Source organism: Mus pahari, chromosome 1 (assembly GCF_900095145.1).
Source record: "Mus pahari chromosome 1, PAHARI_EIJ_v1.1, whole genome shotgun sequence".
NCBI lineage: Eukaryota > Metazoa > Chordata > Mammalia > Rodentia > Muridae > Mus > Mus pahari.
In genome coordinates, this window is record NC_034590.1 from 31,548,109 (window position 1) to 31,565,189 (window position 17,081).

At 37.6% G+C, this 17,081-nt stretch overlaps 1 protein-coding gene and 1 non-coding gene across 7 annotated transcripts in view; both read right to left on the reverse strand.

Moving 5' to 3' along the window:
* Positions 1-14,991, reverse strand: part of LOC115064564 — a 74,612-nt gene extending 59,621 nt beyond the window's left edge. For 4 of the 6 annotated variants that reach the window (XR_003844407.1, XM_029541904.1, XM_029541884.1 and 1 more), the window contains exons 1-3: positions 14,850-14,991; positions 12,243-12,389; positions 10,337-10,481 (exon numbers count right to left, since the gene is read on the reverse strand). The gene's annotated coding sequence lies outside the window, so the exon portion shown is untranslated. Of the gene's footprint in view, positions 1-10,336; positions 10,485-12,242; positions 12,390-14,849 lie in introns of all 6 variants that reach the window. The other 2 variants (XM_029541889.1, XM_029541899.1) reach the window with 2 other exon arrangements.
* On the reverse strand, positions 14,508-14,596 carry LOC115062823. The gene has a single exon (XR_003842743.1). It is a non-coding gene; the product is annotated as a small nucleolar RNA SNORD116 (small nucleolar RNA).
* Positions 14,992-17,081: the final 2,090 nt, after the last annotated feature.

The window sequence follows — 17,081 nt, forward strand, 5'->3', positions numbered from 1 at the left end:
CACAAGTCATTCAGCCTGTGAGACAACAATGGCCTATGATTTACATAATTAATTACACAGATGACATCTTGATGGCAGGAAAAGATCCTCAGGAATTACTTTTATGTTATAGAGATTTACAACAGGCTTTAGCTGACAAGGGGCTACAAATAGCTCCTGAAAAGGTACAAACTCAGGATCCTTATAATTATTTGGGTTTTAGACTTACAGATCAAGCTGTTTCCCTCCCCCCAAAATAATTATTCTCAGAGACAGCTTAAAAACTTTAAACGATTTTCAAAACTTGCTAGGTGACATTAATTGGCTTTGCCCCTATTTAAAGCTTACTACAGGAGATTTGAAACCTTTATTTGATATTCTTAAAGGGAGTTCTGATCCTACATTCCCTAGATCTTTAACCTCAGAAGGATTGCTGGCCTTACAACAAGTGGAAAGAGCCATTGAAGAACAATTTGTTACTTATATAGATTATTCTTTGCCTTTATATCTGTTAATTTTTTATACAATTCATGCACCTACAGGATTGTTGTGGCAAAGAGCTCCTCTGATGTGGATTCATTTGGGGATATCTCCTAAATGTAATATCCTGCAGTAGCCCAGATGATTATGATTGGAAGGAAGCAGGCACTAACTTATTTTGGCAAAGAGCCAGATATCATTGTTCAGCATTACAGTGCAGATCAAGATACTTGGCTGAAACAGCACAGTACAAATTGGTTGCTTGCTCAAACAGGATTTATAGGAACTATGGATAATACCCAAGATAGACTGAAACAATTTTTAAATAGAAACGGAGTGATATTTCCTAACATGACCTCTTTACAGCCTTTCTGTAATGCTCTTTTGAATTTTACTGATGGTTCCTCTAAAGGGCAAGCTGGATACCTAGTAAATAATCAACAGGTAGTCTTAGAGACTCCTGGGCTTTCAGCTCAGTTAGCAGAGCTGACAGTGGTATTAAATGTTTTCAGTCTGTAGATGATGATTTTAATATTTTTACTGATAGTTTATATATTGCACAGTCAGTTCCCTTATTGGAGACCTGTGGTACACCAGCATGGTCTCTGTTTTCACAATTGCAAAACATCATTCTTGCTCAAAAACATCATTTTTACATTGGTCATATACAAGCTCATTCTGGTCTTCCTGGACCCTTAACTGCAGGTAATGATTGTATTGACAGAGCTCTGATAGGAGAGGCCTTAATTTCAGATCCTGTTGCATTGGCTAGAAGTGATCATGATAAATGTCATCTCTCTAGCCATACCTTAGGACTCTGACACAAGATCACTAAGGAGCAGGCAAGAATGATCGTAAAACAGTGTCCTAAATGTATTATATTATCTCCAGTTACGCATTTAGGAGTTAATCCACGAGGTCTTATGCCCAATCACATTTGGCAAATGGATGCAAGTCATTATGCAGAATTTGGAAAATTAAGATATATACATGTTTGTATTGACACTTGTTCAGGATTTCTTTTTGCTTCTCTACATATGGGAGAGGCCTCTAAAAATGTAATTGATCATTGCTTACAAGCCTTCAATGCTATGGGCTTGCCTAGAGTCATTAAAACGGATGACCCAGCTTATATTGGCAAAAATTTTATTTCATTTTGTAAGGAATTTGGTATTAAACATAAAACTGGAATTCCTTATAACCCCATGGGTCAAAGAATTGTTGAACGTGCTCATAGCACTCTGAAAAACTGACTTTTAAAAACATAAAAGGGGCAATTATACCCCTCAAGGTCACCAAAAGCACATCTTGCTTTTGTATTATTTGTTTTGAATTTTTTGCAAACAGACGCTAAAGGTCAGTCTGCAGCAGATCACCACTGGCATCTAGTTACTTCCAGTTCTTATGCCATGGTTAAATGGCAGGACCCATTAACTAATACGTGGAGTGGTCCAGACCCCGTTTTAATTTGGGGAAGAGGTTCTGTCTGCGTTTTTTCACAAAAAGAAGATGCAGCAAGATGATTACCAGAAAGATTGATTCGTCAAGTGGATACAGCCTCTGAATCTTCTAGTAAGTATAATTCCCACCTTGGTAATGGCGAAAAATCTTTTTTAGCCAAAGAATTAATTTGGAGCGCAGCCTCTACTAACAGAAAATTTACAGCATTTCTGTTGATTCTCAAAGCAGCTTCCCCCACACCTGGAAGCTATAGTCTGAGCTTAATTGTTGCTAATTTGGAACTGAATAGAGTACCTGGGCTTCCCCAAAGAAACTTTTATCTCCTTGCTTTACAACTGTTTTGGCTTTGTGTTTCAAGCAGGTCAGCTAACACCCTACAGCCTGTCTGCAGCCAGCGTGCAGCTTTGTCTTCAGAAAGAGCAGTGGCAGGAATTCTTCGATATGAAAAAACATATTGAGTATATATTGTGGCTTTGGTCTGATTTGGGAATAAGGTGTGCTATGTGGGCAGGAAAGTCAATGATGGGCAACCAGATTTCTGAACTATATCAATCAAGACAGAGGTATATGCAAAGAGGCTGTGGTTTATTAATAATACTCCACAGAGCCATATTTGTGCAAAATAATCACAAACAAGATGTGTGTATCCTCCTTGACGATTAAGAATAGTTCGGGAAAATCTGAGTTCCCAAGTCAGGTGTGACCGCCAGCCACCATAATTCCTAGGCAGGGCAATGGAGCATAAATATATTTTGTGCCCCAGTCCAGCTAATTTTTATTATATATTTAGGAGGTATTTGTAGCCTCCTTTCAGCCTTGAAGCAGGCTGTTTCAGACTTTGACCAGAATACTTTTGTCTTAGCCTTCTGTCCTTGTTCACCATCTATTCTCTTTCAGCCCCAGCCCACCTTTCAGGAAGTACCTGGTTCAGGTGTGGCCACAGGTGGTCATACCCAAGACCCTAAGAGATAAAACCACCACTGGATGTTTACTAAGGAAAGCTCTATACAGGAAGTAGAAACAAGAAATGTTGAACACCCTTATTTATCAGGGAAATGTAAATCACAATGAACCTGAGATTCAACAATCCAACAATCAGAATGGCATATATATATATATATATATATATATATATATACTCATTAATAGCACATTCTGGCAATGATGTGGAGAAATAGGAACACTACTCCATTCCTGCTTCAATTGCAAACTTGTACAACGGCTCTGAAAATCATCCTGGCAATTCTTCAGAAAATTGGAAATAGTTCAACCTGAAGACCCAACTATCTCATTCCTGGCCATATACTCAAAGATATTCCATATACCACAAGAACAGGCATTCCACTATGTTCATAGCACTCTTATTTGTAACATCCAGAAGGTGGAAACATCCAAGATGTCCGTCAACAAAAGAATTGATGCAGAAAATATGGTCATGTTCACAATGGAATAATATACAGCTATTAAAAGTGAAGACATCGTGAACTTTTCAATCAAATGAACAAAATTAGAAAATACCATCCTGAGGGTGGTAACCCAAAAGGACAGGCATGTACTCAGGAAGAAGTATATCCAAAACTCCAGAATACCCATGATACAACTCACAGACTGAAATTTAACATGAAAGAAGGCACAAATGTGGATACTTGAATCCACTTAAAATGGGGAAACCAATCAAAGGAGGCAGAGAAAGCCAGGGGCCATGATGATAGAAAAGAGAGGAAGGTGAAAAGGGGAACAATATCAAATATGGGGGAGAGAGCATAGAAGTCTAGGGGGCTAGGAGAATATATGGAAATATGCAGCAGCAGTGGGTGGAGGGAAACTGTATAAAGTCTTAGAGATACCTGAGATATAAAAAGTTCCCAGGACTCAATGGGGATGACCATTTCAAAATGCCCAACATTTGGGAGATGTTCCCTGAAATAACCATTTCTGGTAGATAGAAATGACCCCAAGTTGAGGAATGGGGCCACTCATCCATCTTCAAATTTCATTGACTCAGAATTGTTGTTGTCTCAAAAGAAATATTGAGACAAGAATTGTGCAGATTATAAATCAAAGGCCACCTAGTGATGGGCCCAAAATGGTGTTCATCCCATGCATTACACCAGACTCTGACACTATTATTGATGTCATGTTATGCTTGCATAGAGGAGCCTAGCATGTCTAGCCTCTGAGAGGATCTGTCAGCAGCTGACTTAGACACATGTAAACATTTACAGGCAAAAATTAGACTGAGGTTAGGGACCCTTATAGAAGAATTAGGGGTACTATTGAAGGAGCTGAAATGATTGTAACTTCATAGGAAGAATGACAGTATCAACTAACCTGGACCCCTCAGAGCTCCCAGAGACAAAGTCACTAATCAAAGAGCATACATGAGCTGGTCTGTAGCACACACTACATATGTAGCAGAGGACTGTCTTGCCTGGCCTCAGTGGGAGAGATTGTCCTTAATCCTGTAGAACCTTGATACCCCAAGGAAGGGGGATACTGGTAGAAATAAGTTGTAGGAGAGTGGGTGGATGGGTGAGTGAAGTAGGATCCACTCAGAAGCAAATATAATATCTAAACTGATTTAAATGAAATAGAGGACCTCAGAAAAATTGAAAATTTGTGTAAGGCAAAGCACACTGTGAATAGGGAAAAAACAGCAGCCAATAGATTTTTGAAAAGATCTTTACCAACTCTGCATCTAATAGAGGACTAATATGCAAAATATACAAAGAACTTAAGAAGTTAGATGCCAGAAAACCAAATACCCTATTAAAAATGGGATACAAAGCTAAACAAAGAATTTTCAATAGAGGAATATTGAATGACCGAGAAGCATTTAAAGAATTTTTCAACATCCTTAGTCATTAGGGAAATTCAAATCAAAAGGACCCAGAGATTCTTCCGCACACAAATCTGAATGGCTAAGATTAAAAAATGCAGGCAACAGAAGATGTTGACTAGGCTATAGAGAAAGAGGAACACTTCTCCATTGTTGGTGGGAATGTGAGCTGGTAAAACCACTTTGGAAATCATCTAGCTATTCCTCAAAAAATTGGAAATAATTCTTCCTGAAGACCCAGCTATACCACTTCTGTGTATCTACCCAAAACATGCTCTAACATATAACAAGGACATATGTTTCACTATGTTTGTTGCAGACTTATTTATAATATCCAGAAGGTAGAAACAACCCAGTTGTCCCTCAACCAAAGAATGGATACAGAAATTGTAGTACATTTTCAAAATGGATTATTTCTCAGCTATTAAAAACAATGATTTCATTAAATTCACAGGCAAATGAAAGGAACTAGAAAGTATTGCCTTGAGTGAGGTAACCCAGACACAAAAGAGCACACATGGTATACATTCACTAATAAGTAGATTTTAGTCCCAAAGCTAAGAAAACCCATGATAAAACCCACAAACCATATGGAACTTCAGAAGAAGGAATACCAAAGTGTAGATACTTTAATCCTACATAGAATGAGGTACAAAACAATCATAGGATGTAGAGGGAAGGAGGGACCTTGGAGGAAGAAAGGAGGAAGAAGGAAATGGAGCAGTATCAGTTATTGGAAGGGACAGGAGAGAAGTTCAAAGTGTCAGGATATTGCATAGAAACAGGCAGTAGTGGGGAATGGGGAACTAGGTTTAGCCTCTAGAAAGTCTAATACTCCAGGGAAGCAAAAGGCTCCCAGGACCCAATGGTGATGACTTTATCCAAATTACCCAAGAAAGGGGAGATACAATCTGGAGAGACCACCTCCAGTAGATAGGCATGCCCCTAGTTGACAGATTGTGCTACCCACATATCTCAAATTTTTAATCCAGAAATTTTCCTGTCTAAAGGAATGATATGCCCAGAAATGAAACAGAAATGGAAGGAAAGGCCATCCAGAGACCCCTCCACCTAGGGATCTATCCCATTTAAAGACACCAAACCCCTACACTGTTGCTGATGACACAAAATGCTTGCTGACAGGAGTCTAATACAGCTGTTCTCTGAGAGGTTCTACCAGCACCTTTCTAATACACATGCAGATACTTACAAACAACAGTCAGGATTATCTGGAGACACCAATGGAAGAGTCAAGGGAAAGATTGAAGGAGCTGAAGAGGATTGCAACTCTAAGAACAATATCAATTAAATGGATCACCCAGAGCTCTCAGGGACTAAACCACCAAGTAAAGAGGGAGGAATGGGAGGGAAGTCCCTTGCTCCTATGGAGGCTTGATGCCCCAGCTTAGGGGGATTCTAGAGCAGTGAGGCAGGACTGGGTAAGTAGGTCAAGGAGCACCTTCATTGAGGCAAAATGTAAGGGAGAGATGGAGGATGGTATGGGGATTTTGTGGATGGGTACCTTGGAAGATGGATATCATTTAAAATGTAAATAATAAAAATAATTAATAAAAAGGAAAAATACTCCTAATGGATTTATACCTTGGAGAATTGAGGGTGTATAAGTGAATGGGAGAGACAGCGACAATGAGAATAATGTTGTATCACTAGTTATCTATGGAGAAGAAAGAACAACATGGCCAGAGATCCTAGAATTAAGAATTATAATTATTTGAAGTAACTTTGCAAACTATGAATTTTTAATACACAAAGTCACTTAAAATATATTTCAAAATAGCCAGCAAGATGCCTCAATAGGTAGACGTACTTAAGACCAAGCCTCATGTCTTGCAATCAATCCCTAGAACCTACATACTAGAAGACCTAAATTAAGGTTGTCCTCTGACTTTTCATTTGCAATATGGCAAATGTGTGTACTCCCTCCAGAATTAATGAAGAAATGGATAATTAATGAAGATATTGCAAAATTTCTGTGGGAGAAATTGTTAAGATAAACCTCACTCATTTAATATTTTGTTTGTGCATATTTGAGTTCCTAGGCATATGCATGTTTGGTAGTGCTTTGTAGCAGGTAATATGGCTATGATGAAGCCAGAACAATAGCTGTAGATGTTATTACCAAGAACAATCTGTCTTAGCATGTTTAAAATTTTTGTTGTTTGGTGCTTTTAATTCAGGGTCTCTCATTTTTCTGGAGGTCAGTGATTAAGATGGACTGGTTTACAGTGAACAAGAGCCATCAAGCTGTGTCTGATTACTAGCAAAGGGAGTATACACATATATAATAATGTAACACCACATTCGACTTTTCAATAATGGGTCTATGCTTTCAAATTAAGTCTTATATACCTAAACCACTTAACCAACCACTCTTTTAAAACGGTTTTAAAAATAACATTAAGAACACAGAGCAGATTAATAATGTAATGGCATGGGCTGTTGGCCTGATATACAGATCATCACTTTCCTTATCTCTCATGTGCCATGTTTATTATTTCAGAAAGTATATATGGCAACATATTTTATTTATCAAGAATAATTGAAAATTAATGGATTTAAATTTTTAAACAATTATTATGAAAAGTACATAAGGAAAATATATAAATATATTTGGAACATTTTTAAAACCTGGAAAAAATATAGAATATAAAATCTTGATTATGAATCAGAGAATAAAATGGGTTATTCTAAAAATCCACATGTGCAACTTACTCATTTGAAAATGCAGAATATAAATAGTGTGATAGAAAATCTGGGTGCATTGTAATCTTCTGTGAGAAAAGAATAAACATAATGTATCGGATATGAAACATACAATATGTGGTAATGTGAACAAGCTCAGAGATTTCATTATCCATCAAAGACCAGATTTCACTGATGTGCTTAATTAACCATAGTTACAACCCATTGATCACTGCACAGAATGGAAATTCAGTACATTACTTAAACATAATAAGAAATTCTAACACAAATGAATAAGAGAAATAGATAAGAAAGTGAATGCAAAAGTGATTTCATTTAATCATATGAACTCAAAAAAGTCCAAATCAAATTAAATGCTTAGAGCTCTGCAGTTAATACAGAGAATTAAATGAAGAGAGTATACCCAAGTATGGAATAAAAGGATAACTAATGATTAAAAATAAAATACTTTATGGCAATAAATAATTATTAAAAATATAGTACAAGTACTTGTACAAAAAGTAGCAATTAGATCCTCTAGCTGGCTTGAATTTAAATTCTTAAAAAATTTGAAAAATGGAAGCACAACCAACCTAACATAATATATCAAATATCTCAAAGTTAAAGTTACAATAATACATTATACTTACATTTAGTCATATAAAAAATAACTTCCCTTTTGAGAATAAGACCTGAGAACCCCAATAGTAGAGTGTGCTCAGCAAGACCAACTATTAAGTAATAAATTCTATTTGCATATGTAGATAAATATCTGTTCTGTCACTAATATCTTATTGAGGCCAACAACTCACTTAGGTAGCAGTTTAATTATCAAGAAGCACATTAGGAACACATCCTACCCCAATCCATCTTAAAGTATTGCATGCTGAATTGGGCACTTTTGTTATTGTGTCGATGCCTCATACCATAGTATGAGTAGAAAGGCCATTATTTTGCCTTTCAAACACTACTAAGCCCTATTATGGTGTTGTTTTCCCTTGCTGCAGTAAGTTTAGTAAACTTAACTTTGCTTGATCATTGCTCTTTCAAGGTGGTCTTTTTGGAAATATAGACAAGTAGCAATGTGCTACTCATATCCACAAAACATTGTGGGAAATCCCATTTAAATCAAGGGAGGATAATATGCCCATGATTGCTAAAGAGCTCTGAGATTACCAGTTTGTAGAGTTTTATCAACATAACCAAAATTGTTATCAATTGGATTGGGAGATAAAAATAGTATTTGCAAAATTGTTACATTCTATAAATAATGAAAAGGAGTAACAGGGCCACTTAACTCATACCCCTAAAACAAAATCTAAAAACCTTTAAAACCAAATAAATAAGCAAAAAAGAGAGAAAAGCCCAACATCACAGGGAAAATAACAATAATTATTTAATAAAAGAGATATACCTTGTCCTTATTTATGAAGACAGTATCATTTAAAACAAGTTTTTCCCAGATTAATTTATTAAGATTGATAAAATTACAGTCTAAACTGTAACTTCTTCCAACAAGAAGACACATGAGACAGAAGGGAGGAGAGACACACATATCCACACAACAAAAATGGAGCCATTCATGGATGAGAATACAGCACATATGCAAGATGGCATTACAGATAAATGGGCAATTATTGGTAAATAACTATAAGTAATGGCAAATAACTTTGCAACTGTAAGATTTCAAAATAAAATCATTTTCATGATATAAGAATTTGACTTTTAAAAACAGAAAATAATTAGAATTAACATAGGTGAAAAACTTTATGGTTTCAGAATATTTTTTTTAAAAAAAAGACATGAAACTCAGAATCCATAAAAGCAAACATGGTTATACTTGGACATGTAAGAATAATACGCATTTTGATAACAAAACAAAGTTTAAAAGAGTGACAAACATGTAATGTTTGACAATCCAAAATCTTATCTTTCCCCAATACTATAAGATCATTAAAGAGACTAAATCTACACATACTTCCAAGTATTGACATAAATAGGAAATTAAAATAATACAGATGGCTAATAAACATGAAAATGATCAAACTCAAAAATAAAATAAATACAATTCAGAGCAACAATTTGGGCTAACACACTGGAAAGGATCTCAATAATTTATAAAATCTACCATAATGGCATTTTGAAAAATTGGGCAATCTAATTCATTGGCTCTGACAAGAAAGCTCTTCAAGCACATTCTTAAAGGAATCATGATAATTATAAAAATTTTAAGTGTCAATATACTTAGTTTCAATAATTTTTGTTCTAGGTAAACTTACTTTAATAGAGGAGATGAATGCAGAAATGTTAATATATATGAAAGTCTATTGTGCAGAAAATTGGCACCTATATAAATGCTAATGTATAAGCAATATTTAAAATATTTAATTCTATTTCATCTACAACACAGTTATATAGTCATTCAACAATGACATAGTAGCAAAAGCTCATCAAAAAGAATCAAACAAAAGTAGCAATTTGCACAATAATATGGCATTACTACTAGAAGTCCCCCCACCAGACACTATGTGTATCTGCTTGTATATTTATTGCTTAAAATCATGTATACCCTTCTCTTAACAGAGAGAAATTATGGGGCTTGTCTTCAAAAAAGAGGCAGCACATATTTTATGTATTAATCATATAAGTATGCATTCAGATTTGTTTAATCATGCATTTTATTTTTAATGTTATATTTGAAATTATCAATCTATATTTATAGGAGCACTAATTACTTCCACCACTTTGGGCATCTTGTACAATATTATTTGATCTATTAAACTTCTGGGATTGAGTCAAGTGGCAGCAAGGGAAACAGTCACCATGCCCAAATTATAGTTTCAGCGATGATATCCCAAAATGAACATTTCTCACTTAAGCATTTCTTATCTGCAGGTGGTGTCTGCTGTTACACAGGATAGAGGCATCAGCATGTAGAATGAAGATTGTTTTGGTGAAGCTGCAGGTAGAAGAAATGGCACCATCTATAATGACTCCAACTCATCACTGTAGGTATCATCTGCTAGGAGACAGGAAAAATCGCAGAGTTTAGGAACACATGTCCTAAAGAGGAAAAGGGTTGAAAAATATTATACTGTACATTTACATGTGATAGAACATATCTGGTTACATTACATAGGGAGAGTCACTTTGAAGCATGGATTCATAGAGTGGTCAGAAAACAAATGACTTTATAACTTCTTATAAATGTAGTGGTGTTGTTTTTACTTCTTTTTTCCTTTCTTTTTCTCCTCCTCCTCTTCTTCCTCCTCTTCCTCCTCCTCCTCCTCCTCCTCCCCCTCCCCTACTTCTCCTCCTCTTCCTCCTCCTCTTCTGCTTTTTCTGCCTCTTCCACTTTTGTTTCTCCTGCTTCTACTTCTTTCTTTTTCCTCTTCATCTTTCTCTTTTACTTTCACTTCTTTCTCCTCCTCTTCTCCTTCTTCTTTTCATTCTTCTTTCTTTGTTTTCCCATACATTTTTTTACAAGCTTAAAGTAACAACCACAATCCAGGGACCATAGATTCTATGCTTTATTCTTTCATTATTTTTTAGCTTAAATTCTATGACAATGATTTCAGATAAAATAATTGTCATGTTTCTATTTTCTACTTTCCTGGAATAAAATAAATTTACATAAAATAACTTAACTATTTAATTACTTAGATTTGAATAAATACTTTTCTAGAAAAAGAATGAAAAGAGTCATCAGGAGATTAGTCTATTAATTAGATAGGAGCAGAAAAATACAAAGAAATAATTTTTAGTGACAAAATATAAACTGATATGTAGAAACACTATAAAAAATTTTTAAAATATAATATCAACCTGTTAAATAGTTTGGCCAATAAACTCATGTAGAACATACCAAAATATTGTTTATTTCAGGAAATTAAAATTACATTTTCTATACAGATAAAACATTTATGCAAATGACTACATACAAGACTACATTTAACAAAAACCTTACTATGGCAGTTTGAATGATAATGCCCTACATATGTTCACTGGTTTGAATCATTAGTTTGATATTGGTGTGGAAGTTTTAAAAGTTGTGAGCTTGTTGAATGAGATATGTCATGTTAGGTGGGCACTGGGTTTCAAAGACTCATAACATTATCAGTGTTCTTTCAGCCTTTTGGTTGTAGATAAAGATATAAGATCACAAATGTTCTTGCTGTAAAGCATAATTGTGCCATCCAAGACTGTAATCCTGTACAACAATAAGTCCAATTAAATCCTTTCTTTCCTAAGCTTCCCTAGTCATGGTGATTTATTAGAGCAAAAATAACTAAGTAAAACAGAATTTGGTAAAAGTAGTGTTGAATTTCTGTGAAGAACCAACTGGTATTTTTTTCAGGATTCTAGAATGATCTAGAACTTTGAACTTAAAAGTGGTGGAATGCTGCCGGGCGTGGTGGTGCACGCCTTTAATCCCAGCACTCGGGAGGCAGAGGCAGGCGGATTTCTGAGTTCGAGGCCAGCCTGGTCTACCAAGTGAGTTCCAGGACAGCCAGGGCTATACAGAAAAACCCTGTCTTGAAAAACCAAAAAAAAAAAAGTGGTGGAATGCTGTAAGAACAGGTTAGTATGCTATGCTAATAGGAGACTACAAGACAGTAGTGCTGAGAGAAATGTGTACTGAAGAAAATCAAGCCTGAATTTTGTTGTGGACCCCAAGATATTATCCATGTCAAAACTGTGGGATATCTGTCAAGTAGAAGTGTGGTCCACAAAGTCTTGAGCACCTTAAATTCTTGGGGGAAATTCATGAATTCCTTACTTTTTGACTCGCTTTTCCTCAGGCAAGGCAGTAACAACCAAAAGGGTCACTGGTAGCTCATTCAGATGTCATCAACCTTCGTCCAATGTTGTGGCGATGCTTTCTCTGGATGTCACTCATGGCCCATGAAGGAAAAGGAATGTGTCTCTGTGAAAACAACAAAGAGTATATGCAGCCATTTAGATGACACCCATGTACATTGAGACGGATCATAGGCTTAGTTTGTATTTTGGAATGGTCAGAACACACTGGGGCTGTCAACACTCCAGTTTTTGCCAAGTCCTTGGACTATCCTGCCCAGAGTGAGGACTTTATTCCTCTCAGCAATTGTCTGGTAACATAGCACTCCCATTACTTTCAAATGCTTGGCGAGACTTAGTTTCCTATCACTTCCTTAAAGATGAGACCAGAGCAAATCTAGAGTCCAATAGCTTTTAAGATGTCTATCACATCAGCTTTCTCCACTGAGATCATCAGAAAATTCTCAAAGGTGTGAGGACACTCTTAAGGCATCAAGCCAGATAAATCCAGTTACAATGGCACCCACTCTCAGGGAAGATTGGGTATCCCAATGGAGAATCAGGTGGCAGGTCTTCCAAGTTCACCAGTACTACCAAGGCTCCATGGATATGTATGTCCATTATGTGAGCTGCTGCAATAGTGGTTCCAAAGCTACACAATTCTACACTACAAGGTTTTTGATGAACAAGACATCAAAGTTCTTAATAGGTCCTGCTTACCAACAGATGAGTGGAAGAACTGGGGCTATCAAGTACCACAAGTACCCTTCTTTCTTGCTCTAAATCTGCATCTAACTCACTTGCTACTTTTCCCCCTGTCTCTCTGCCTTCATATCTCTATCTGTGCTGTGTCTTTCTGTCTCTATGTATCTCTCTGTCCCTCTCTGTCTATGTTACTCTCTGCTATTCTCTGTCTCTCTTTCACTGACAGCAACATCACCATACTATGTCTTCTCTGTGCCTCTGTCAGTCTTTATACTTTGCAAATTGTTACTTGTGAGCAATTCATATATCATGGGAATAGCATGGATAAGGCACCATTCAGTGATGTCTTCTTGAGAAGACTTAAATGAACACACATGCACAATTAGAAACATATAAGCATAACCCATTTGGGTTGATAACTCCCATGATTTCAACCCACTTGACTCAAGCCATCTACATGACCAAAATTCAGCCTAAATCCAAAAGCCAAAGTTCTTGTTGACAATGACCATGATTATGGGTCTCACCCTCGATTTGAATGATATCATAAGGCCAATAAATCACTTCTCTCCATGCAAACCTAGACAGAACATGAACTGTGCATTCTGGGAGAGTTACAGTCAAAATATCAGAAATAAAAACAGTGACAAAAACCCCCTGAGATTCCAGCTTTCAGGATTACATCAGCCTATCAGAATGCCTATTAGGACAATTTATATGAGCACTGCTCCAAACTGTTCAAACTTTCCCATTACCTAGGAGGACTCAAGAACATTCTAAGATTCACCACAAGAAGATTAATAACCAAAACCAACCTGATCTACACAAGGGGAGATTCCTACCAGTGATCACATACCCACCTCAGACACATGTATGCAATTCTCATAATAAGTCCACAAAATTCCTTAGTGTCCTTGGACACAGGAAAACAAGTAAACAAGGTGCAGAATGACAATAGAGTTGTGTGCCACCACCTCCAATGTTGCACTCCTTCAGTGTTTCTGAGTTCATGTACCAGGATTCATTCAGTGACCCAGCCCAAAGGGTCTTCTAGTTCAGGACAGGAACAGACCACAGTCACACAGTTGCAGTATCATACTACTACGTTAGGCCCCATTCATCATACAGCCTGCACTTCATTGTCTCTGTGAGTAACAAAACACAGAATTAACTTTCATATTAAGACTGAAGATAAGTTTCCTAAACCTTCTTCTTGAATTCCACATTACAGAGACAAGATTTTTTGCCACTCCTCTTCCTAACTCTACAACACAGTTTAGTCGGATGAGGCTAGACTACACTCCTGGGACCTAGGAGTTTTCCTATCCAGACTCTGCCAAATATCTCCTCAGAAAATATAGAGAGGCTGTCAATAGACCTGAAGGGACTCCCAAGACCAAGACCATTGATACTGGAAAAGTAGGCAAATTACAGGCCCGTCATCATTGATTCTGTCTACAACTCAAGGAAATCAAGGGTAATGGAGTATTGTTCCAGCCTGTATTTGACAACCACAGTACAAGGGTGATCTCTCTTGCTGGTACTCAGTCATGATAACTGGCAGTACTAATAGTCACTCATTTTGTTTGGCCTTTCAAGGAATGTTTGATTGGGAATCATCATCGTTACAGCACAAAGGCGGTCTTGTGCTTAGAGGATTAGGATACTCAAGAGTGCTAAAGTTTGGTAAGAACAGGGAAATGCAAGACATCCCCCATTAATTTCCAAGGAATAAAGAGACTAAGCACCAGTCAGGGGAGAAACTAGAGGCATTAAGCCTGCTACAAATCCAGAAGTATCATGCATAAAGGACAGCAGATTCTCTCTGATCCACATTGCCATGTGTACCATAAATTCTTGGGGAATTTCATGTATTCCTTACTTTTAACTCACATTTCCTCAGGAAAGGCAGCAACAACAAAAGTGGTCACTGGTGGCTCAAAAAGATGTCATCAACCTTCATCTTATGTTGTGGGCACAATTTATCTGGATGTCAATCATGGCCCATGGAGGACATGGAACTTGTCTCTGTAAGACAACAAAGAGCACATTCAGCCATTTAGCTAAGACCTGTTCAAATCGAGATGAACGATGTGCTTAGTGTGCTCTCTGTCTCTCTCTCTGTCTCTCTCTGTCTGTCTCTGTCTCTGTCTCTGTCTCTGTCTCTGTCTCTGTCTCTGTCTCTGTCTCTCTCTCTCTGTCTCTCTGTCTCTCTCTCTCTCTCTCTCTCTCTCTCTGTCACTTCCTTGACTGTAGCAGCTTGTCCCTACTGATGTCCATAGTTCCAGTGCTGTTTTTGTCTGTTGTGAGCACATCCTCTCTAATGATATTGCCATTGGTTATCCATGCTACACTGATCTGTTCTTGCAAAAAAGACTTTTCAGGCCATACCCATCAGATGTACACATAAATCCCATTGTGCTGAATTATCCCATACCATGATCCAATATGAATCAAGGCATCTTAGTGCATCAAATTCAGCCTGCATCCAAGAACTAAGATTATGATTAACAATGCTCATAAGCATGAGTATCAAGCTGGATTTGTAAAACATCATGTGACCCATTGAATACTTCTTCCAATGCACAGATAGCAACTTGTCCTTCTGGGAGAGTCACCAAAAATCTTCAACAGAAAGAGAGTCCCATGAGAAATCAGTCTCTAATTTTGAGGGATGCTCAACCAGATAGTTATCCCAAGGCTGTGGATGTAAGAACAGGTCCAGGATATGCATTTTGACCTTCCCTAGGATTCCAATCATCAAGTATATCAAGGGATATCCCAACAACAACATGTAAAGCAACAACATTTAGCCATGAGGGGGATACTACGAAGTTCTACCTACACATCTGTCTCAGAGACAGGTCTGCAAGTTTAAACCTTCCTCCATGTCCATCAAGTGCCATTATTCCTTGGACACAGGTAAGTGTGTAAATGTGGTGGAAACTGACCCGAGAGGTGCCTGCCATTCCCTACAATGTTTATTTCCTGCTCTCTTTCCAAGCCAATTGCCTGGTTATCTTACAGGATGCCAGAGACAAAAAGTCTTTCTGTTCACCACCTGTAGAGACCACAGTCACACAGTCCTAGTTACATGATACTACCTAAGGCTACATTCCACATGCAGGCTGCACCCCATTGTATCTCTGTAGAAGAACACCACAGGGTAACCATTCAAGGCAGTGCTTCTGAGAAGCCTGAATCCATTGGAAGGAATTAAATTGTGCAGAGTCAAGCAATGCTACAATGCAACTGCTACTTCTGCCTCACAGTCTACATTCCATTATGGCTGGGGGTGAGTCCATGGACCTAGTATGACTACCTACTGAGTCTCTGACAAGAATCTCCACAACAGCAAAAATTGCAAGACATTAGAGCTTCAGGAGCTGCTGTACCCTAAGCCATGATTTCTGATAGAGTAGGCAAAGAACAGACAAGTGTCTGGAGAGTCTGGATATAGTTTGAAGATGGAAATGACAATTGAGTGGTTGGCTAGCCTGTGCCTGATGCCCATAGCACTAGGGGATCCAAGATGCTGGACCTCAGTCCTGATGAGAGTGTCCCATCTACACTTTCACTTTGACCTTGCCTAGGAGCCTTCCAAGAAAGTTGAAACATAACAAGAGATATTCCAACAGCAAAATACAAAGCAACAGCACCAACCTGAGAGGCGATTCCTACAAATTTTCTACCTACACATCTATATCAGACACAGGTCTGCAAGTCTCATGCTTCCACCAAGTCCAACAAACTGCCTCCAGTCCTTGAACACATGTAAGGGTGTAAATGTGGTGGAAACTGATAACAGAGGTAACAGCCATCACCTCCAAGGCATAGCTCCTGTTCTAATTCCAAGACAATTGCCTCATAATCTTTCAAGTGACCAGGAACACAGAGGCTTTCTGTTCACCACCTGAACAGACCACAGCCACACAAACCAAGTTATATGCTAGAGGGTCAGGATACATTCAACCTGCAGCCTGTACTCTACTGATTATCTCTAAAGCAAGGCAACAGGGTTAACATTGTTGTCAGTGCTTGTGAGAAGCCTGAATCCATTGCCAGGCATTACCATGTGCAAAGCCAAACTGGTGCCACTGGCACTGCTAATTCT